The sequence below is a fragment of the Schistocerca serialis genome, chromosome 7 (assembly GCF_023864345.2).
Source record: "Schistocerca serialis cubense isolate TAMUIC-IGC-003099 chromosome 7, iqSchSeri2.2, whole genome shotgun sequence".
Classification (NCBI taxonomy): Eukaryota; Metazoa; Arthropoda; class Insecta; order Orthoptera; family Acrididae; genus Schistocerca; species Schistocerca serialis.
The window spans coordinates 624,348,483-624,370,386 of record NC_064644.1 but is presented as its reverse complement, the minus strand read 5'-3'; positions in this window follow the sequence as shown (position 1 = coordinate 624,370,386).

The window sequence follows — 21,904 nt, the reverse complement described above, 5'->3', positions numbered from 1 at the left end:
ACATAAAATAAAAATTACCAACCTATATCTCTCCTCCCATACTTCTCCAAAATACTTGAGGAATTTATGAAAACCAGGGTTACAAAATATCTAGAAAAACAAACTAATAAATAACAGTCAACATGGCACAGTACAGAAACAGCCATATTGCACAGAAATAGTAAGAAATTTTGAGTCAAATAAACAGGTTGTTGGAATTAATCTAGATTTAGCCAAAGCCTTCAATACTGTGAACAATGTAATATTACTAGGGAAACTTGAAGCAATATGCATCAGGGGTACCGTTAAAAATTGGTTTGAATCCTATCTGCAAAACAGGTCACAAGTTGTTGAGCTGAGGTCATCCAAGAATCTTCACAATTTTAAACCCATATCTGAACCAAAACAAATTTAAATAGTTGTTTCTCAGGGCAGCATTCTGGGCCCATTGTTATTTCTAGTTTATATCAATGACATACAGGCTCCAGACAGCCCAGCCAAAATTCTACTATTTGCAGATGACACAAGTATCATAATTAGTGATAAAAAAGAATCACTGTGTACTACAGCAGAAAAAATGCTCATACATACAGTCATGGCTATATTAAAATAAGCTGACATTAAATAGAAAGAAAACGAACTTTATACAGTAAGGGAGAAAGTGACAAGGGGAAAATATGTGCCTTATGCTGGATAGCAAAGAAATAGAAAAAATGTGCACCACGAAGTTTCTGGGAATGCGAATTGACCAAGATTTTAACTGGAATAAATACAGTTTTTATATTACTCAGGAACTTAGCTCAGGATGTTTTGCCTTAAGAATGATATCCAAGGTATGTAGCAAGGAATATATTAGAGCGGTGTACTTTAGTTATTTCCGATCAGTTGCTAGCTGTGGCACAAGCTTTTGGGGAGAAAACCAGGTCAAGACTAAATGACATTTTTATTATGCGAGAAAGAGCTATTCGTATCATGACACACAGCCCACCACAAACTCACTGTAGACCCTTATTCAGACAACTGAAGATACTGACAATACAATTTATATATATCTTTAAATGCCTGGAAATGGTCAGTAAAAATAACTGCGATCTCCAAATCAACTCAAGCTACCATGATCACAATACAAGGCATTGTAAAGACTTCCACATTCCCTATGTAGCAAAAACTAGAAGTCAGAAACATGTTAGGCAATTAAAGAATTGAAAGGTAAAAATAATTTCAAGCATTAAGTAAAAAAAATACTTGATGGAAAAATGCTACTAGAGTAAGCAAAGACCTGTCTCAGACTGTGGATTGAAACCAGTACTCACTTTTTAAAAAATTTAAACTAATTTAATTGTGTTTTCAACTTCATAATTATGGTACTTATGAAAAATCTGTTAAGTATCTGTAATACGTTTTGTGTACAAGGCGTAGTTCATGGTCTGTAATTGTTTATCATGAGCACGTACTTTTGTTTTTGTGTAATAAGTTCTTGTACACTACTTATGTACTATGTGTATGTAATTTGTTTGGCTGTTTGTATATGTTCGTCCATTTATTTTGTGTATGTGTTGTTATGAGTTACGTGTAATCAAATGACAAATCCTATATCACGTGTGTGATCTATTGGATGCTAAATAAATAAATAAATTAATTAATTAATTAATTAATAGACATCCAAAGGAACAGACACCACACTTTTATAAATATTCATGCCTGATGTAATATTGGCCTTTCATTTCAAATGCACCGCAATGTCAGATATCCCACAGAAATATAGTAGACCCGCAAGCAAAGAAGGCTAATATACAGGGTACACTACTGTGGAGATTTGGGTTATGAAGGAAACAGACTGATACCCAGAGTGCAAAAGAAATTTTCATCTGTCACTATTCAGTTGTTTCAATGTGCTATTGCAGTAGAAGTCAAATTTCTTTCATCAGGCCTCAATAATGTTTCACTCCAAAGACATTCAATATGTCTATAATGCTTGGCTACATCCAGTAATGTCTTCTCATGTATGTGTAAATAATCCTGCAACATGAGACAGCCAATGCAGTGAGCAGTAAGACTGGAATCAATGCATACACATTGAGGAAGTAAATAGGGGGGATCTAATCAGTGAAATATAGAGTACAATTTGAAAGTTAGCGATGGAAACATCACGTCTAGTAGGTACGTATTCCACATATACAGCTTTGCATTAATTTGTTTCCAGTCAGGAACCACTCATTTAAAGCAACACATTTGTGATAAAACCCACACTGACACAGCTCCTTCAGAGATAGTGGAAGTAATAAACAATAGTATATCACAGAAGTGTGTTGCAATGTGTGCCAAAGACATGAGTCCTCAAAGCTGTTTCTGATGAATGTTGCAAAGAACTAGGCCAATGATTAACACATTTAGGTGCACAGTATATAGAATTCTGTAGTTCAGATGCCATACTGCATGCCATCTCTTGTGAACTTTGTTTTCTTTACACCTAAATTTCTGGATTTAGGAGCACACGAGTAAATGCTATGAAAATGAAAGGAGAGTAATGCTGTTTAGAACATTTCACTGGACATGTTTCATAATTTTCTTACTGTCTCCAACCAGGATACCAGAACAATAAAACTTTTTGGAAAACTGCAAAAGGATTTTTTGTTTTGTTCTGATCTCTATGTTGTTTGTTATAATTGAAAATTGAAGTAATCACTGAATAAAAAAGGATTCTCAGTCTTTTACATTTATTAACCTTCAAAATAAGCAAGGTGTTCCACCAAAATAGCAGGGTTCTCAATGTTCCATAACCGCCATAAACCGCTCTCAACTAGAATGATCACACCATTTCCCTCCCCACCCTTTCCCATGTGCTGAAATCACAATAATTAGTTTCAAGACAAAATTATCATAAACACTAAAAATCAGATAATGTGACTCATTTGTGGAACATCTGCAGTGCTTACCATAATCAGGGTCCCTCGCGAGCACACGAAGTATAATTAATTTCTTAAGCTGCTTTACTCGCATTTCCTTCTCATCTACCTCATTAATTTCAGAACAGCATGCTTCACAGAGCATTCCTTTTCTGTCAATTTCTACGTTCCTCATATGTATAATTTCAGCCAGCCTCTGGCTGAGGCTAATTCTGCTGGTGTTGGTGAGGGCAGTCATGGGAGTCCCTGTAATTCCCACCACTTCACGGCATAAAAAGCAGCTGCTTGCCCTGGCTGGTAGATGTTCTTGGAACTGGAAGTAAAAGCATACACAAACCTGTGTTAAGTATTTGTCAATATTCATTTGTGTTACATTGGACTACAGTACTGCATACCCTAAAAGGAGTGCCTGTAACTACTATAACCAGTTATATTTGTGACAGTCTTTTTGTTGTGCATATCTCCAACTCAGCATCTCTGTTTAATGGTGAGTAGCAACTTTTCTTTCCAGGTCAACTTGGGGACAAGCTACTTAATTTTAGGTGTATGTGCAATGCTGTGCTCTAATATGAAAAGTCACAGTGAACTACTTATCCAATTCTTTGACATGAGCTCTTCTATCCTACAGTGTTTTAACTACTCCATTGAAACTCCACATTTTGGAAGACACACCACAGTCCACCTCTAAGTTTACACTGGAGCAGTAGGTGACTATTTCATTCTTCTTGCAACAAAATTCAACCATATGAGGCTCATCACTTAAATATACATTTCACATGGCAATCTAGCACATAGTCAGTTAGCTTGAGCATCAATATGAACTGCATAAAAGAACATGTTTGACCTGCTGCTGGAAGGTATGTTGCTGCTCACAGTGTTCATCCTCACACAATAGCCACAGTGAAGACAACCTTGGAAGAAAGTGGCACTGTCTCCCACTTTGGATGTCAGTAAGACAACCCTGCAGTTGTCATAGGCTAAATCAGTAAATATAAATGAAATATTGAAATCATCTTTAAAAATTTAGTCAATGCCAATGACAAATTGGGACAGGCAGTACAAAGTTTTCATGATCTCAGATGAGAATCAGAATGCAGAAGAGAGACAGGAGGCCAAATGGAGGAGTAAAACAACAAACTGGTAGTGTGAGAGACCTGACAGGAAAACAAGATCCAAATCCTGTCAATGACACTGATTTTATATGATGGTACTTACTGTCTTTCAATGTCCTGCCTCTTCACTAAGTTTGAAAAGGAATTTCAATTTCTTGAGTCTTAGTTAGAGAAACATGACACCATTGAATGAATATATCCAAGCTTAACAACTTATACAAACTAAACACATTTTTGCAGTAAGAATTAATGTTTTGTGGATTTACTAATGTGCTAGTAATTCAAATCATCTTATATTATTCATTAAAAAGACAATATTCAGAATTAAAATCAGTTATATTGCTACAAGTCCAATTGTGATGAAGAAGTAAGATGGATCAGCATAGATCTGCTTGGTTTTCCTGAAAGTCTGTAAAAGGGGTGGCCCGGAGGCAGATGGCTAACAATCTAATGCCATGCAACTGTCACTTACAGTACAATGCTGATTTATAATAAACTTAGTCTTCAGTGCATGTGTCAAGAGTAACTGTTATGCAGAGAATTCAAGGCTGTTCAGCAATACTGTCGTTGTTAAAAGGCAAAGGACTGATAATTAAATATTTATTGCAAAATATATTCCAATTTGCTCAATTTTACCACTACAATGTAATAGAACAAATATCTTATTGCAGTTTATGAACTATTTTACTTTTAAATTATCTATGTATGTCCTTTAGCCAAGTACATTATTCACATATTTTTTCCTTTACTCTTCCCCTAAAAAATGGTTATAGTAAAAGGATTTTAAGCCATAAATTATGGCCACAAAGGGGCAAGAAGGTTCTGAAAATACAGATCAAAAGGTGCCAATGGAATTACTTTATTTGATTTACATCAGCTACATTAACTATTTTTGTCCCATGTCCAGGGATCTGTTGTATCAGATTACACAAATCACTTCAGTTTTCACACCAAGTCATGGACACTGAGTTCAATAGTTCCTTATACATGAAGAAACACTGCTTCACTTCTAAAGAACCCAATTGTGCATTTCCTGTCAGCACTCATAAAGGGAGCCCAGTCAAAGCTGCAAAAGGGTTCCACATCTGAAATCTTCATTAAATTCAATTTGAATTTGAATTTGTTTTTAGAAACCCCATCAAGTATGTTCTTAACACTCTGATTGTTTTATTTGTTTTATTCTAGGGCATAAGAACAACTAAGGTCATATGTACCCATGTCAGAGCATCTGAAAACTAAGACAAAAAAGAAGTTAAAAGTAAGTGCACGTTAAGTCGAATCTACAGAAGAGAGACAGTTAAAACTGAAAAATTCCTTGTGGAGAAAGTTGCATAAAATTTTCCATTGAGACAACAGAGGTCCTGAACTAAATATTAAATGTCATTTGCTGTATTGCTATGATAGATTAAAGGTAAGACAGGATCAACCGCCTGTGGAGCTTTCGCTAAAATGGGTAATAACTCAGGCAGCAAACATAAATGAGAAGATAAGTGGTTGAAAAAAGGGAATTCTGTCAGGAAATGCCAAACTGTCAAAGGCTGATGACAAGCAGATGGACTTTGCTGGAGCTTGTTCCCATGAAGGGGGGACCTGTGGTGATGCCCAAGGGTACCACCTGCGTACTGATGGCAACACAGAGATCATCAGACGGTATGGAAGAACTAACAGGCTGAGGTAGTCTGTTGCCTTGGCAGCAACAAGAGAAGCTGCGTTTCTGATCAGACCAACATGACCAGGTACCCACATAAACATCACAGTAGCTCCATAAAGAGTGAGCAAGTGGAAGCTTTCTTGAACGAGTTGCACTAAGGGATGGACCTTGTGCTGCACAGGGGATCTGAAGGGATATGAGAAAACTGGAGCAGATAACAATTGAAAAGCCTGTGTTGCCAAATGTAATGCATGGCTTGATACAGAACAAAGAGCTCTGCTGTAAATACTTAGCTGTGTTCTGGAAGCTGGTACCGAAATTTGTCAATGCAAATGACAAAGGCACACGTGATACCACAATCAGTCTTACTGCCATCAGTGTACACAAATGTACTATTGCTACGTTCTGTGCGAAGGTTGAGAAACTTATGCAATAGATCAAATCTGGATTAGTGTTCTTATGAAGTCTGGAGTGAACACAGGCTACCGCAAGAAGCAGAGGTTGGTAAAGTGTCAGGTAGCATGTATTTAAGCAGCTGGAGCAGCATCCAAAAGGGAAGTAACAGAAGAAGGATGCACCTAACACTGGTGGTGAAAAGAATCATCAAAAAAGAGGGGAGAGGATGGGTAGCCAGGCATGGCAGACAAACACCATATGCACCTGTTGAGGAGAACATCACACCAGTATGACTGTGGTAATTCAGCAGCTTCTGCATTCATACTCTCAATTGGGCTAGCGTAAAATGCTTCAGTAGCCAAACAGATGCCATGATGGTGCAAGATGGATGCATAAAAAGAACACCGATAGCCTAGTTTTGAATGGACAAGGGATCTGTTGGACTGGAGGAGGAAGGTCCAATCCACTCCCCAGGAAGTGCTGTTGATGGGACATTGAGGGACAGGGTATAGCAGGCAGCCAAGTAAGATGTGGGAGGACTAAGAAAATTTCCTATCAAGCATGAGCCCCAGGAATTTCACAGTTTCAGCAGACAGAAGAGCAACAGGCTCAAGATGTAAAGACAGTGGAAGAAACCCATTGCACTGCCAGAAATTCCTACAAACCGTTTTGTCAGTGGAAAAGCAAAAGCCTTTGTCAATGCTCCGTGAGTAAAGACAATCACTGAAGACGCTGCTCAATGAGACCAGTCTGTGGGAGAGTGCAATAGATCGAAAAATCATCAATGAAAAGGGAGCCGGATATGCCCTGCGAGATACAGGCCATAACAGTATCAAAGGTGACAGCAAGGAGGACAACACTCAGGACGGATCCCTGAGGCACAGCATTTTCCTGGATAAATGGGGTTGACAAGCAAAACCCTTATGTACCTTGAAAGTTGTCTTTTAAAAATTCCTGAAGGGAATGGTGCAGGCAGCCTCAGAAGCCCCATGTGTAGAGAGTACGGAGTATACCAGTCCTCAAGCATGTATTTTACATTTTCTCCGGGTCAAAAAATGCACGTAGTGTTATTTCCGCAGAAATGACACTGGTTGACAAGGTTATGAGATGGTCAACTGTAGGATGGTGTGTTGGAAATTCACATTATGCAGTGGTTAGTAGATTGCGAGACTCTAGCCGCCACACCAGGCACCCAGCTCTGACTGGACATCACGTTGTATAACCCCACTAGATATCAAGTTATGTTTGCAATTGACAAACTATGTGGATGTGCATTCCTTGGTGTTTTCCATGTTAGCAGGTCATCCTTACCCTATCCCACACTACTTACCAGCAAAAATGTGAGATTACTGTCACAAAGACAAATTGAAATGTTGGTTTGTCCATTCTTGAACCATTCCCTAATCTTTCTGTTCTCGCACTGTAGCTCACTAAGCAAATTCTGGTCAGCACACTGAGCTTGTTGCTATCTAGGCTTTAACTCTCCTTCATTTTGGTTTCTCAGTTTTCAAGCAATGCTCACCACCAGCATTACATTAAATTCTGCTGAGTAGACAGTTAACTATTCAACATCCTTTCCAAAGAAACTACAATGAAATGTTATACGATAGTGTCAAGACTGTAGTGAAGTAATTTTTTCAAAGTAATTTGACAAAGATGTGTGTAAATGATTTTTTACAGCGTAATACAGTTATGAAGAGCTTCCCAGAGGGCACAAACAGTCATCAGAGCATACTGATGACAGCCAACCTCTCACTACTGACATGGGTACTATTGCAAGTTCATACACCTACAGCCAACTACAAACATACTTAAAACATGGTGACATACCCCTCCAAGTGGCCATCGATAGTATTCACCCATAACAACACATATTTGACTGCTAGCATCAGTGTACTGGCCTCACTGCATTGTAACTGTACGCACAGTACAAACGAGGCCACTGCTGTATTTGGTAGTGTATCAACAGATGGAAGTCATTTAAACCATAACTCAAGAGGCGACTTTTCTGTAACGTATGCCACGAGCTCCACAGTTCATGGTCTCGCTGTAGCATTCTCGCTTCCCGAGCATTGGGTCCCAGGTTTGATTCCCTGGAGCAGGCGGGGTCAGGGATTTTTCACCTGCCCCGAGATGTTTGGGTGTTGTTGTGTCCCCATCATCATCATCATCATCATCATCATCATCATCATCATCATCATCATCATCATCATCATGTCCCCATTACAGTTGGAGGAAGGCAATGGCAAACCACCTCCATTAGGACCCTGCCTAGTATGGCGGTGCAGGTCTCCTGCATTGTTCCCATATGCTCTGTCATGAAGCATGGGAATTTTTTTCCATTTCATACCACAAGGAGGGGTCTCTGGGAGCCCGATGTTTAAACTGGGATCAAGGCAAAAATGATTTGAAATTTTTAATTTATGCTACATAACATTTATTTTTACAATTAAATAAGTGTTGTCTAAATGCTTCTAGTTTATTTTACTGCACTAAACAAAGCCTGCAGCATTTGACTATTCATCACACAAAAGCATATAATTTTGTGTGGTTCATTTAAATAGTACACATAAACAGACTGTTAGAGTACTGAGTGTTACATCCTGTAAAATTATACAATCTCCGTAGGAAATAAATCTACAAATAAAACTAATGTCCAGGGTTTAAAATTGCACATAAAAAGTCCACCTGATAGGGACAAAAAAACCTTTTTCAAACTGAAATTAATTGCTAGGAACAATTTTTTCTTATCACCACTCCACTGACACGTTCCTCCATAGACCAACTAACAACTACTACCACACAGGTCATCATGTGCTCTCCAGTGGATAGCTGGGAGAAGTCCTGGGCTGCAAATTGATAAATCGATGGCCGAGTAACTACCATGAGCCACAATGAAATGTGTGGTGGACCCAGTATGTAAGAGGAGGAGGTCGAATTGCAACAGTAAAGTTTTGACATCTCTGACTCTGCCAGTGAGCACAGTACCAACCCACAAGGGGTTATGGGCATTAAAATCTCCCAGAAGTAGGAGAAGTTTAGAGAGTTGATCAATCACTGCAACTAAAACATTCAGGGTACTGCACCATCTGGAGGAAGGTACACATTGCAGACAGTTATTTCCCACATCATCCTTATTCTGACAGCCAGAGCTTCAGCTACAGACCAAGTTTAGGACATAAATGCCAATTCCACCTGACACTCTATTGTAGTCACTATGGTTCATGTAATATCCCTTATAGCTGTGGAAGGCAGGAATCCGCATTTCTGGGAACCATGTTTCCTGGAGAGCAATGCAGGTAGCAGGTGTAAAGTGAAACAGTTGCCGTAGCTCTGCCACCACTGGAGGATGACATCGTGAGACTGGGAAGGCATGGAACATTCAATGAGGCAGTTTACGCCTCAGAGTCATGCGCTGCCTCTGATTTATTGCCTGAGCAGTCTATATCCATTGTGTCTGAGGTTCTGGCGAGATCTAGGTCCTCAGCAGACACCAAAAACTCCACCCCATCCTCAGCCACAGATCTTGTAGGTAGCAGTGGTTTGGGTGACACCACAGTTTCCTTGGTCTTGGGAGTTTTCATTTTGGATTTCTCTCGCTGCTCCTTGGGTTTCCCTGGCTGGGAGGACTTCACTGGCTCAGTCTCTGGGACTGGGTATGAGCATGAAGCCCTACAGCCAGCTGCTTTTGGGCTCTTCAGACACTGGCGGGTGTCATCTTTCCCACTAGAAGAAACCTGGGAATGGAGTGTCCCAAGGAACCCTTCCTAGTGAGAGAACCCGAAGACGACTTACGCTCCTCCAGCTTAGAAATGGGGACGGATGTCCCTGATGGTTGAGGGGGTGTTGCTCCTGAAGTAGGTGGTGCAGGAGCAACAGGGACAGAAATGCCCCCACTGTCAAGGGGGCAGGTGTACTCTTCTGGCTCCGAGAGGTGACCTGGGTTGGCGGAGCTGATGGTGCCAAAACTGTTGTAGCGGCAGCATAAGACGATGTCATACGCACAGGCATCAGATGTTCAAATTTTCTCTTAGCCTCAGTGTAGGTCAGTTGGTCCAGGGTCTTGTACTCCATGATTTTCCTTTCTTTCTGGAGAATCCTGCAGTCAGGGGAGCAAGGCAAATGGTGCTCTCCACAGCTGACACAGATGGGAGGCGGGGCACATGGAATATTGGGATGTGATGGGCGTCCGCAATCTTGGCATGTTATGCTGGAAGTACAGCAGGAAGACACATGACCAAACTTACAGCACTTAAAGCACCGCATTGGGTGAGGGATATAGGGCTTTACATCACACCGGTACACCATCACCTTGACCTTCTCAGGCAACATATCACCCTCAAAGGCCAAGTTGAAAGAACTGGTGGCAACCTGATTATCCTTCCAACCCCAGTGGACACACTGGATGAAATATACACCTCGCTGCTCTAAATTGGCGTGCAGATCATCGTTGGACTGCAAAAGAAGGTATCTGTGATACCCTGGACCATATTTAAGCTCTTATGGGGCGCGATGGCTACAGAAACATTCCCCTCCAAGTCAGAAGTGAGTAACTCCCGTGACGTGGCAGAGGACTCTGTTTTGACCAAGACTGACACAGATCTCATTTAAGCCCTCCACCTCCCTGAACTTGTCCTCTAAATGCTCAACAAAAAACTGAGGCTTCATCGTCATGAAAGTTTCCTCATCAGCTCTTGAACATACAAGGTACCGGGGCGAATAAGATCCGCTGCCATCCTTAGCCTGATGTTCCTCCCATGGTGTGGCCATGGAGGGGAATGATTTGGGGTCATACTTCTGTGCATTTAATCGAGTTCGTCATCGCTTAGAGACTGCTGGTGTTTCACCACCAGCAAGAGATGATGGACTACACTTCATCACGTGTGATCTGCCCTGATGCCACCCACTCCAACCAGGGGCCCTCCCCATGGGCACCGCCTAGCTGCAGCAAAGGCCACCTGTCAGGATGGCCATTATCGGGAGTCCTGGTGCACCAGGGGGCTGGGCGTCAACCCCTTGGCATACATGGGGAGTTAACGGCGCAGGCATCATCAGCAGAGCAATCCCTGTGTGGTCAGGGGACTACAACCAACAGGGTACATGGTGGCCCCACCACTACGGACTGGCTACCATGCTGGCTATCAGGTGCAAAGAAGTCCATGTTCATTGTCGATGCAGAAATCGATGCTGCATAGTGAATTGTGGAAAATGCACGGAGGAAGGTGTCCTCTCCCATGAGATGGAGAATGGGCAGGACTGCAATGCGACGACAAGAAAGTGTGCTAAAGATGTCAATGCATGATGGACATGATACACCTTGTAAGGTGCCCTTCCCCAATTGGTTCGCTCTTTGAAAAAATTTTGTAGAATGGAGGTCAAACCTTGTTTAGATTGAAGTCAGCTGGTAGGTATTCCTGCTTAAGGGAAGTCTCTCTAACAAAGAAACCACTTTCTACAAAGCTTGGGTATCCGATTAATGAGGGAATTAGTATATTTCATCAAAATATACAAGGTATTAGAGATGAAGTTAGTGAACTGCTTATAGATGTTGACTCTGAAATTATTGGTATATCTGAACACTTCTTAAATAAGGAGATAATTCAGAGGCTTCCTTTACCAGGATACAGGTTGGCTGGCAGCTTTTGTAGGAGCTCTTTGCGGTGTGGGGGAGAAGCCATGTATGTAAAAAACGGTATCTCATTTGAGTCAATTGATGTTTCAAAGTACTGCACTGAAAAGGTGTTTGAATGTTGTGCAGGTGTGGTTAAATTTAGTGGAGCTAAACTTCTTACTACTGTTATTTATAGATCCCCAGACTCCGATTTCACAACATTTTTGCTAAAGCTAGAGGAGGTTCTTGGTTTACTTTATAGGAAATACAAGAAGTTAGTTATATGTGGTGACTTCAATATTAATTGTATAAGTGATGGTGCAAGGAAAAGGATGCTGGTAGACCACCTTAATTCATATAATCTTATGCAAACCATATTCTTTCCAATGAGAGTGCAGGGGAACAGTAGAACAACCATAGACAATATTTTTGTTCATTCGTTATTATTAGAAGGGCATTCTGTTAGCAAAAAGGTGAATGGCCTTTCAGATCATGATGCACAAATTTTAAGTCTAAAAGATTTTTGTGCTGCAACGAATGTTAAATATAGTTACCAACTTTTTAGGAAAGCTGATCCAGTTGCTGTACAGACTTTTGTAAACCTTATCAAGGAACAAGAGTGGCAAGATGTTTATAGTGCTGATACAGTAGACGATAAATATAATGCTTTCCTCAAGACTTTTCTCGTGCTCTTTGAAAGTTGCTTTCCATTAGAATGTTCAAAACAGGGTACTAGCACAAACAGGCAGCCTGGGTGGCTGACTAATGGGATAAGAATATCTTGTAGAACAAAGTGGCAATTATATCAAAACGTTGGAAACAGTCAAAATCTAAATGCAGCAGCCCATTACAAACAGTATTGTAAGGTGCTTAAAAAAGTTATTTGGAAGGCAAAAAGTATGTGGTATGCAGATAGAATAGCTAAGTCTCAGGATAACATTAAAACCACATGGTCAGTCGTAAAGGAAGTGGCTGGTCTGCAGAGACAGGTCGAGAATATAGAATCAGTGCATAGTAGGGATGTCCGTGTTACTGATAAGTCGCATATATGTACAGTTCTTAATAATCACTTTCTGAATATAGCAGGTGAACTAAATAGAAACCTAGTCCCAACAGGGAATCATATAGCGCTCTTAGAAAAAAGTGTTCCGAGACTGTTACCTGAAATGCTCCTCCATGATACTGACAAGAGGGAGATTGAGTTAATAATTAAATCACTAAAGACCAAGAACTCTCATGGATATGACGGGGTATCTAGCAGAATACTGAAGGATTGTTCCACGTATGTTAGCTCAGTACTTAGCCATATCTGTAACTTTTCCTTTAGGAGTGGTCGGTTTCCTGACCGATTAAAGTACTCGGTAGTGAAGCCACTTTATAAAAAGGGAGACATGGGTAATGTTGACAATTATAGACCTATTTCTATGCCATCGGTGTTTGCTAAAGTTATCGAGAGGGTTGTATATACAAGGTTACTGCAGCATTTAAATTTACATAATTTGCTGTCAAATGTACAGTTTGGTTTTATAAATGGCTTAACAACTGAAAATGCTATAGCCTCTTTTCTCTGTGAGGTTTTGGACGGATTAAATAAAAGGTTGCGAACATTAGGTGTTTTCTTTGATTTAACGAAGGCTTTTGACTGTGTTGACCACAAAATATTACTGCAGAAGTTGGAACATTATGGAGTAAGGGGAGTAGCTTACAATTGGTTCGCCTCCTACTTTAAGAACAGAAAGCAGAAGGTAATCCTCCGCAATATTGAGAGTGGTAATGATGTTCAGTCCCAATGGGGCACTGTTAAATGGGGTGTTCCCCAAGGGTCGGTGCTGGGGCCACTGCTGTTTCTTATTTATATAAATGATATGCCTTCTAGTATTACAGGTGATTCAAAAATATTTCTGTTTGCTGATGACACCACCTTGGTAGTGAAGGATCTTGTGTGTAATATTGAAACATTATCAAATAATGTAGTTCATGATATAAGTTCGTGGCTTGTGGAAAATAATTTGATGCTAAATCACAGTAAGACTCAGTTTTTACAGTTTCTAACTCACAATTCAACAAGAACTGACATTTTAGTCAGACAGAATGGGCATGTTATAAGCGAGACGGAACAGTTCAAGTTCCTAGGCATACGGATAGATAGTAAGCTGTTGTGGAAAGCCCATGTTCAGGATCTTGTTCAGAAACTAAATGCTGCTTTATTTACCATTAGAACAGTATCTGAAATAAGTGACATTTCAACACGAAAAGTAGTATACTTCGCATATTTTCATACGCTTATGTCATATGGTATTATTTTTTGGGGTAATTCTTCTGATTCGAAAAGGGTATTTTTGGTTCAAAAATGGGCTGTTTGAGCTATGTATGGTGTAAGTTCGAAAACCTCTTGTTGACCCCTATTCAATAGTCTGGAATTTTGACACTGCCCTCACAGTATGTATTTTCTTTAATGTCATTTGTTGTTAGCAATATTAGCTTATTCCCAAGAGTTAGCAGCTTTCACTCAGTTAATACTAGGCAGAAATCAAATCTGCATGTGGAATGCACTTCCTAGACTCTTGTGCAGAAAGGAGTGCAGTATTCTGCTGCATCCATTTTCAATATGCTACCACAAGAACTCAAATATCTTAGCAGTAGTCCAGACGCTTTTAAGTCTAAACTGAAGAGTTTCCTCATGGCACACTCCACCTATTCTGCCGAGGAGCTCCTGGAAGAGCTAAAAAATTAAGCAAATTCCAGTGTTACAGTCTTGATTTTCTTTATTTAAACTAACGACTTGTCGCTTGAATATATTTCTTATATTTCATTTTATCTGTTTCTACAATTGTGTTATAATTTCATGTATTGACTCGTTCCATGACCATGGAGACTTCTCCTAAATGTGGTCCAATGGAACAATAAATAAATAAATAAACCCTACAGGGGATAATCACATAGAGGCTGAAATGTGTGAAACTCCTTTTAGTCACCTCGTATGACAGGCAGGAATATCTCGGGCCTATTCTAGCCCCCAGACCCACAGAGGGGCTGGTCTGTTCTGATACTCCGTAAGCTCGAATTTCCCCTCCCCCCCCCCTTTTCATTAAACGGCAATGCAGAAAGCTATGAAATGCCTTACTGAAGTCAAGGAACATAACATCAGCATGAGCGCCCTTGTCCACTGCGCTGTGATCTCGTGGAGACACACAGCCAGCTGAGTTTTGCATGATCTGTGTGGAATCCATGTTGATTTTCTTCCAAGAAGTCAATTTTTTAGCGTAAAACATGTTCCATAATTCTACAACAGATTGACATCAATGATATAGGTCTATAATTAATTATATGGATCTGTCTTACAGCCTTTCTTATTAAACGGGAATGTGCTGCACTTTTTTACAGTTGCTAGGTACCTTTCATTGTTCAAACGATCTATGATGAATTACTGCTAGGAAGGGAGTAAGTGCTTTTGCATAATCTTTACACAATCTCACAGGTGTCTCATCTGGTCCTGCAGCCTTTCCACTACTAAGCAATTGTAGCCGCTTTTCATTACCGCTATCAATTATCTCAATATCTCCCATTTCATTTCAACGTTCGCACAATGATTGAAAGGAGGGACAGTGTTATGATCTTCCATGGTGAAACAACTTTGGAAGACTGAATTCAGTATTTTGGCCTTCTCTTTGTTATCTTGCGTTTTGGTGCCAGTGTGGTCACAGAGAATAGTAGATGATTTTGACCCACTTACTGATTTTACATACCAAAATCTCTCATGGTTTTTACTCGGGTTGGTTGACAACATCTTACTTTTGAAATCATTGAACACTTCTCTCATTGCTCTCCTTAATCTCATTTTTGCTTCATTCAGCTTTTGTTTGTCAGCTAGGTTTTTACTTCTCTTGAATCTGAGATGAAGTGCTGTTTGTTTACATAGCACTTTTCTAACATGGCTATTAAACAATGGTGGATCTTTCCGATCCCTTAAAACCTTACTCAGAACATACTTGTCTAGGGCATATTGAATATTTGTTGCACACTGCTGAGTATCTTGAAATTTGTATCCTGTCTGCCTTGCCAAAGAAATATATCTTCCTACCTTTCTTGACATTCCTTGTACGACCTGTCGTCATAGATGCTGTCTCAGCCTTGTCGAAATGGGCAGAGGAGTTGACAGATTTTCAGAGCACTCTCTTGTCCTTGAGTATGAAGCTGCTCCTAAAGGCGAAAGAATCAGCAATGATCAATGTCATGAGGATGCAGAAGACAATGGAAACCTCTGTATTAAATACATGTAGTGTGAATCCACAGAACATGTGGCCTGTAACTGAGATAGTGTCATGATCTCTCCAATGCCAAAATATTCTGGACTAGTCCTCCATTCGGATCTCCAGGATGGGACTGTCAAGGGGGAGGTGACCATGAGAAAAAGATTGAATGATCAATTAAAGGATAACATCCTGCATCCCACGGCATGGAATGTAAGAAGCTTGAATGTGGTAGGGAAGCTAGAAAATCTGAAAAGGGAAATGCAAAAGCTCAATCTAGATATATTAGTGGTCAGCGAAGTTAAATGGAAAGACAAGGATTTCTGGTCAGATGAGTATAAGGTACTATAAACAGTGGCAGAAAATCGTATAATAGGTGTAGGATTCATTATGAATAGGACGGTATGGCAGAGAGTGTGGAATAGTGAACAGTTCAGTGATAGGTTTGTTCTTGTCAGAATCGACAGCAAATTGACACCAGCAACAATAGTTCTGGTATACGAGGTGCGGCTAGAAAAAAACCGTACTGATGCTGGAAAAAACATTTATTTACAATTATTTACAATTTCATGTTATCTCCTTCAATGTACTCTCCTCCTCGGTCTCTACACCGCTCCATATGAATTTTCCACTGTTCATAGCAATGCTGCAGATCATTTTCGTTAAGTCCATACATTACTTCTGTCGCTTTTTCTTTTACTGCTTCAACAGTCTCAAATCTAGTTCCTTTCAAAGCTGACTTGACTTTAGGGAAAAGAAAAGAGTCACAGGGGGCCAAATCAGGTGAGTAGGGTGGATGATCTAAGATGGGAATGTTGTGTTTTGCCAAAAACGTCTTCACTGACAACACACTGTGTGCTGGGGCATTGTCTTGGTGAAGGATCCATGACTTTTTTCTCCACAAATCGTTCCGTTTTCTCCGTACTCGCTCACATAGGGTAGCCAGGACGCTAATGTAGTAATGCTGATTCACTGTTTGTCCCTCTGGTACCCAATCAATGTGCACAATCCCTTTGATGTCAAAAAAAAAAACAATCATTGCCTTGAATTTCGATTTTGACATTAGTGCTTTTTTTTGTCGTGGAGAACCAGGAGTTTTCCAATGCATCGATTGGCGTTTAGTTTCGGGATCGTAAGTAAAGAACCACGATTCATCGCAAGTAATTACATTTTGTAAGAAGGTGGGATCACTTTCAATGTTTTCCAGGATGTCAGAACAAATCATTCTTCGGCGTTCCTTCTGTTCAATTGTGAGACACTTTGGAACCATTTTTGAACACACTTTGTTCATGTTGAAACTTTCATGAAGAATCTGCCTAACACTTTCCTTGTCAACTCCTGTTAACTCAGACACTGCTCTGATTGTTAAACGGCGATCTTGTCGAACAAGTTTACCGATTTTTTCAATGTTTGCATCAGTTTTTGCTGACAATGGTCTGCCAGTGCGAGTGTCATCACTGGTGTCTTCGCGGCCATCTTTAAATCGTTTAAACCACTCAAACACTTGTGTTCGCGATAAACAATCATTTCCGTACACTTGTTGTAACATTACAAATGTTTCACTTGCAGATTTTCCTAGTTTGAAACAAAATTTGATGTTAACACGCTGTTCTTTCTGTACACTCAACATTTTCCGACGCACAGACAAAACGTCAACTACTTAAAACAGACGCCACGGGGAGACTGAGTGCAGGAGGCAGATGAAACTCGAGCAGTAGGTGGAGCGAGAGTCACGTGACAGGCCACGCGACTTTCAGCCTTATTGGATTCGTTTTATTGTTTCACCAGTACTAGTCCGGTTTTTTTTCTAGCCACACCTCGTACGTGCTGATGCCACAAGCTGAAGATGAAAATACAGAGAAAGTACATGAGGATGTTGAAAGGGCAATACAGTACATTAAGGGAGATGAAAATAAAATAGTCATGGGGGACTGGAATGAAGTTTTAGGGGATGGAGTAGAAGAAAAGGATACAGGAGAATATGGGCCTGGGACATGGAGAGTTAGAGGAGAAAGACTAATTGAGTTCTGTAATAAATTTCAGCTAGTAATAGCAAATACTCTGTTCAAGAATCACAAGAGGTGGTGATATACTTGGAAAAGGCATGCAGATAAGGAAAGATCTCAGGTAGATTACATCATGGCAATACAGAGATTCGGAAATCAGATACTGGACTGTAAGGCATACCCAGGAGCAGGTACAGACTCTATTGAAATAGTGATGAAGAGTAGTCTGAAGTTCAAGAGAATAGTCAGGAAGAATCAATACTCAAAAAAGTGGGATACAGATATACTAAGGGATGATGAGATGCACTTTTAAGTTCTATAAGGCTATAGACAGCACAGTGAGGAATAGCTCAGTAGGCAATACAGCTGAAGAGGAATGGGCATCTTCTAAAAGGGCAATCACAGAAGTTGGAAAGAAGAACAGAGGTACAAAGAAGGTAACTGTGAAGAAACCATGTGTACGGAAGAAATACTTTAGTTGATCAATGAATGAAAGAAGTACAAAAAGTTCAGGGAAACTCAGGAACATAGAGATACAAGTCATTGAGGAAGGAAATAAATAGGAACCACAGGGAGCTAAGACAAAAAGGCTGCATGGAAATTCCGAATAAATCAAAGAAGTTCAGCATACAGGAAAGTCAAAACAACCTTTGGTGACACAAAAAACAAGGGTAATAATATCAAGAATGCAATGGGAATTCCACTGTTAAATGCAGAGGTGAGAGCAGATAGGTGTAAAGGGTACATTGAAGGCCTCTATGAGGGGAAAGATTTTTCAGATGTGATAGGTGAACCACAAGTCAATTTAGAAGAGATAGGGTATCCATTAATAGAATCAATTTAAGAGGGCTTCGGAAGACTTAAAATTAAGTAAGGCATAAGGGACAGATAAGATTCCATCAGAATTTCTAAAATCATTGGGAGAAGTGGCAACAAATTGACTGTTCACATTGGTGTCTAGAATGTATGAGTCTGGGGACGTATCATCTGACTTTCAGGAAAATATCATCCACTCAATTCCGAAGACTGCAAGAGTTGACAAGTGCAAGAATTATCACACAGTCAGCTTAGCAGCTCAGGCACCCAAGTTTCTGACAATAATTATACACAGAAGAGTGGAAAAGAAAATTGGGGATGTGCTAGATGACGATCAGTTTGGCTTTACAAAAGGAGCAGAGAGGCAATCTTGACATTGCAGTTGATAATGGAAGGAACACCAAAGAAAAATCAGGACACATTCATAGGATTTGTTGACTTGGAAAAAGCATTCCCCCAATGTAAACTGGTCAAGATGTTCAAAATTCTGAGAAAAATAGGGGTAAGCTATAGGGACAGACACTAGTATACAATATATACAAGAGCGAAGAAGGAATAATAAGAGAGGATGACCAAAAATGAAGTTCTCAGATTAAAAAGTGTGAAAGACAGGATGTAGTCTTTCCTCCCTACTGTTCAATCTGTGCATCAAAGAAGCAATGATAGAAATAAAAGAATGCTTCATGACTGGAATTAAAATAAAAGGCAAAGGGATATTAATGATATGATTCACTGATGCCATTGCTACCCTGAGTGAAAGTGAAGATAAATTACATGATAAGCTGAATGGAATGAACAATGTAATGAGTACATAATATGGACTGAGTGTAAATCAAAGAAAGACAAAAGTAATGAAAAGTAGCAGAAATGAGAAGAGTGAGAAACTTAACATCAAGACTGATGGGCATGAAGTAGATGAAGTTAAGGAATTCTGCTACCTAGACAGCAAAATAACCAATGACCAGTGGAGCAAGGAGGAAATCAAAAGCAGACTAGCCCTGTCAGAAAGGGCATTTCTGGCTAACAGAAGTCTACTAGTGTCACACACAAGCCTTAATATGAGGAGGAAATTTTTCAGAATGTACGTCTGGAGCAGTGTTGTATGTCAGTGAAACACGGACTGTGGGAAAACCAGAACAGAAGGGAATCAAAGCATTTGAGATATGGTGCTGCAGGCAAATGTTGAAAATTATGTGGATGATAAGGTAAGGAATGAGGAGGTTCTACGCAGAATCGGTGAGGAAAGGAATACATGGGAAACACTAAAAGGAGAAGGGACAGGATAATAAGACGTTAAGACATCAGGGAATGACTTACATGGTACTAGAGGAAGCTGTAGAGGGCAAACCTGAAGAGGAAGGCAGAGATTGGAATACATCCAACAAATAATTGAGGACATGGCTTGCAAGTGCTACTTTGAGATGAAGGGGTAGGCACCAAGGAGGAATTTCCGATGGGCCACATAAAACCAGTCAGAAGACAGATGACAACAAGAATTAAGTTAGTTTTGTGTCTCATGCAACCATTTAGTCTCCTACTGACATGATGCATTTGTCAGAAAATGAGATGATGGCATGCAACAAAATGGGACACTGATGAACAGCACCATTCTAACATGAATCCTCAGTGGCTTTGTTGGCCATATAGTTTCCTTGTATCATGATGTGGCCAGGTACCCAGCAAATTATCACTTCCTTGCCACAGTGTTTGCATCACTATAGTGAGTCATTGATGTGTTGAATCAACTGGTCTTCCAGATTTCCGGATACAATTGGTGAAGTTCTTGTAGTAAACTAAGCAAGTCGAAACAGACAAGAAACCTTGTACGGTGATGTCTGTATCCCCTTCAGTGCCACTAGAATGTCATTTAACTCTGCATCATAATTTGTGAATTATTCTGGAAGACACACTTTGAAAACCCATTGAGGGAAAACAGCAAAACTGAAGACATTCTTTTCCTGTGATCCATCTGTATAAACGACAATAAAACTGTGGTACGTGCTTAAAATGAATGAAACCAAAGTTGGGACACAGAGATTTTCAGCACCTGTCCAGCCAAATCCAGAGAGACTGAAATGGACTGGTCCAAAAGGCTCCAGTGAATATCAGAATGTCCTCATGGTGGACAGCACCTAACACCTTGAGATAGGAAATAAGGACTGATATATAGACCACACTGCTGCAAACTAAAAGTGATTGAACAAATGCCGTATAAAACTGCAAGAGGGAGGACCTGTCAAGCGTCCCTTATTTGTACACCAAGGCAGTTAAAAGTATTCAATGACTGAAAGCCCTTTGTTCATATGTCTTTCAAGTTAATTTTGAGTCAAATAATAAACCCAAAAAGTGCTCAGTCTCTCGAAAACGTAAAATATTGTCCCTCATTGTGAATACTGGTTGGTTAAAACTTTGACAAGGACAGTTAAAATTGGCGTGTCTAATCTTCTCTGGTGATTACCAAAAAGCAGTAGTCCTGGTCCAGGTTTTCAGCTACATTGTCACTGTTGTAAGATCAGAGGAAGAGTAGAAGATTGCAAAGTCATCCACAAACAAAGAGTATTTGACAGTTCTCCTGACTGTGGAGGAAATGCCACTGACAGTGATGGCGAACAGTGTGACACTGAGCACACTGAATGAGATTTTCACTCTGCAGCAGAGTGTGCTTAAGTCATGCTTGGGTACCTCAGATGGTAGAGCACTTGCATGCGAAAGGCGAATGTCTCGAGTTCAAGTCTCCGTCCGGCACACAGTTTTAATCTGCCAGGAAATTTCACTGAGTACACTGCCTAGCATGACAATTCTCTTTAACATATCAGTCACCCAAGGCATTTCCCATGTGTATCAAAAATGCCGGTCCACAAGAAAGAACTGGATAAAAAGTGGCAGATGTCTATGTAGTCCCCATTCATGAAGTTGGCAAAGGATGTTGTACCTGCAAAACGTTTCATACTTTCTGGATGTCTAAAAAGTCCCAAACCAAATGGTTTCAGCATAAGAAGGATTCCTGTATCGCTGTCTCCAGTAAATTTTGGTTGTCCAGAGTGGAATTTTAGTGTAGGGGCTGAAATCACTCCACTAGGGGATCACGTGACCTCACGACAAGCAACCAGAGGAGGTGGCAGTTGACCATGCGTTGACGAGTCTTACCCATACCACTTGTAAGGGCTACACCCCAGT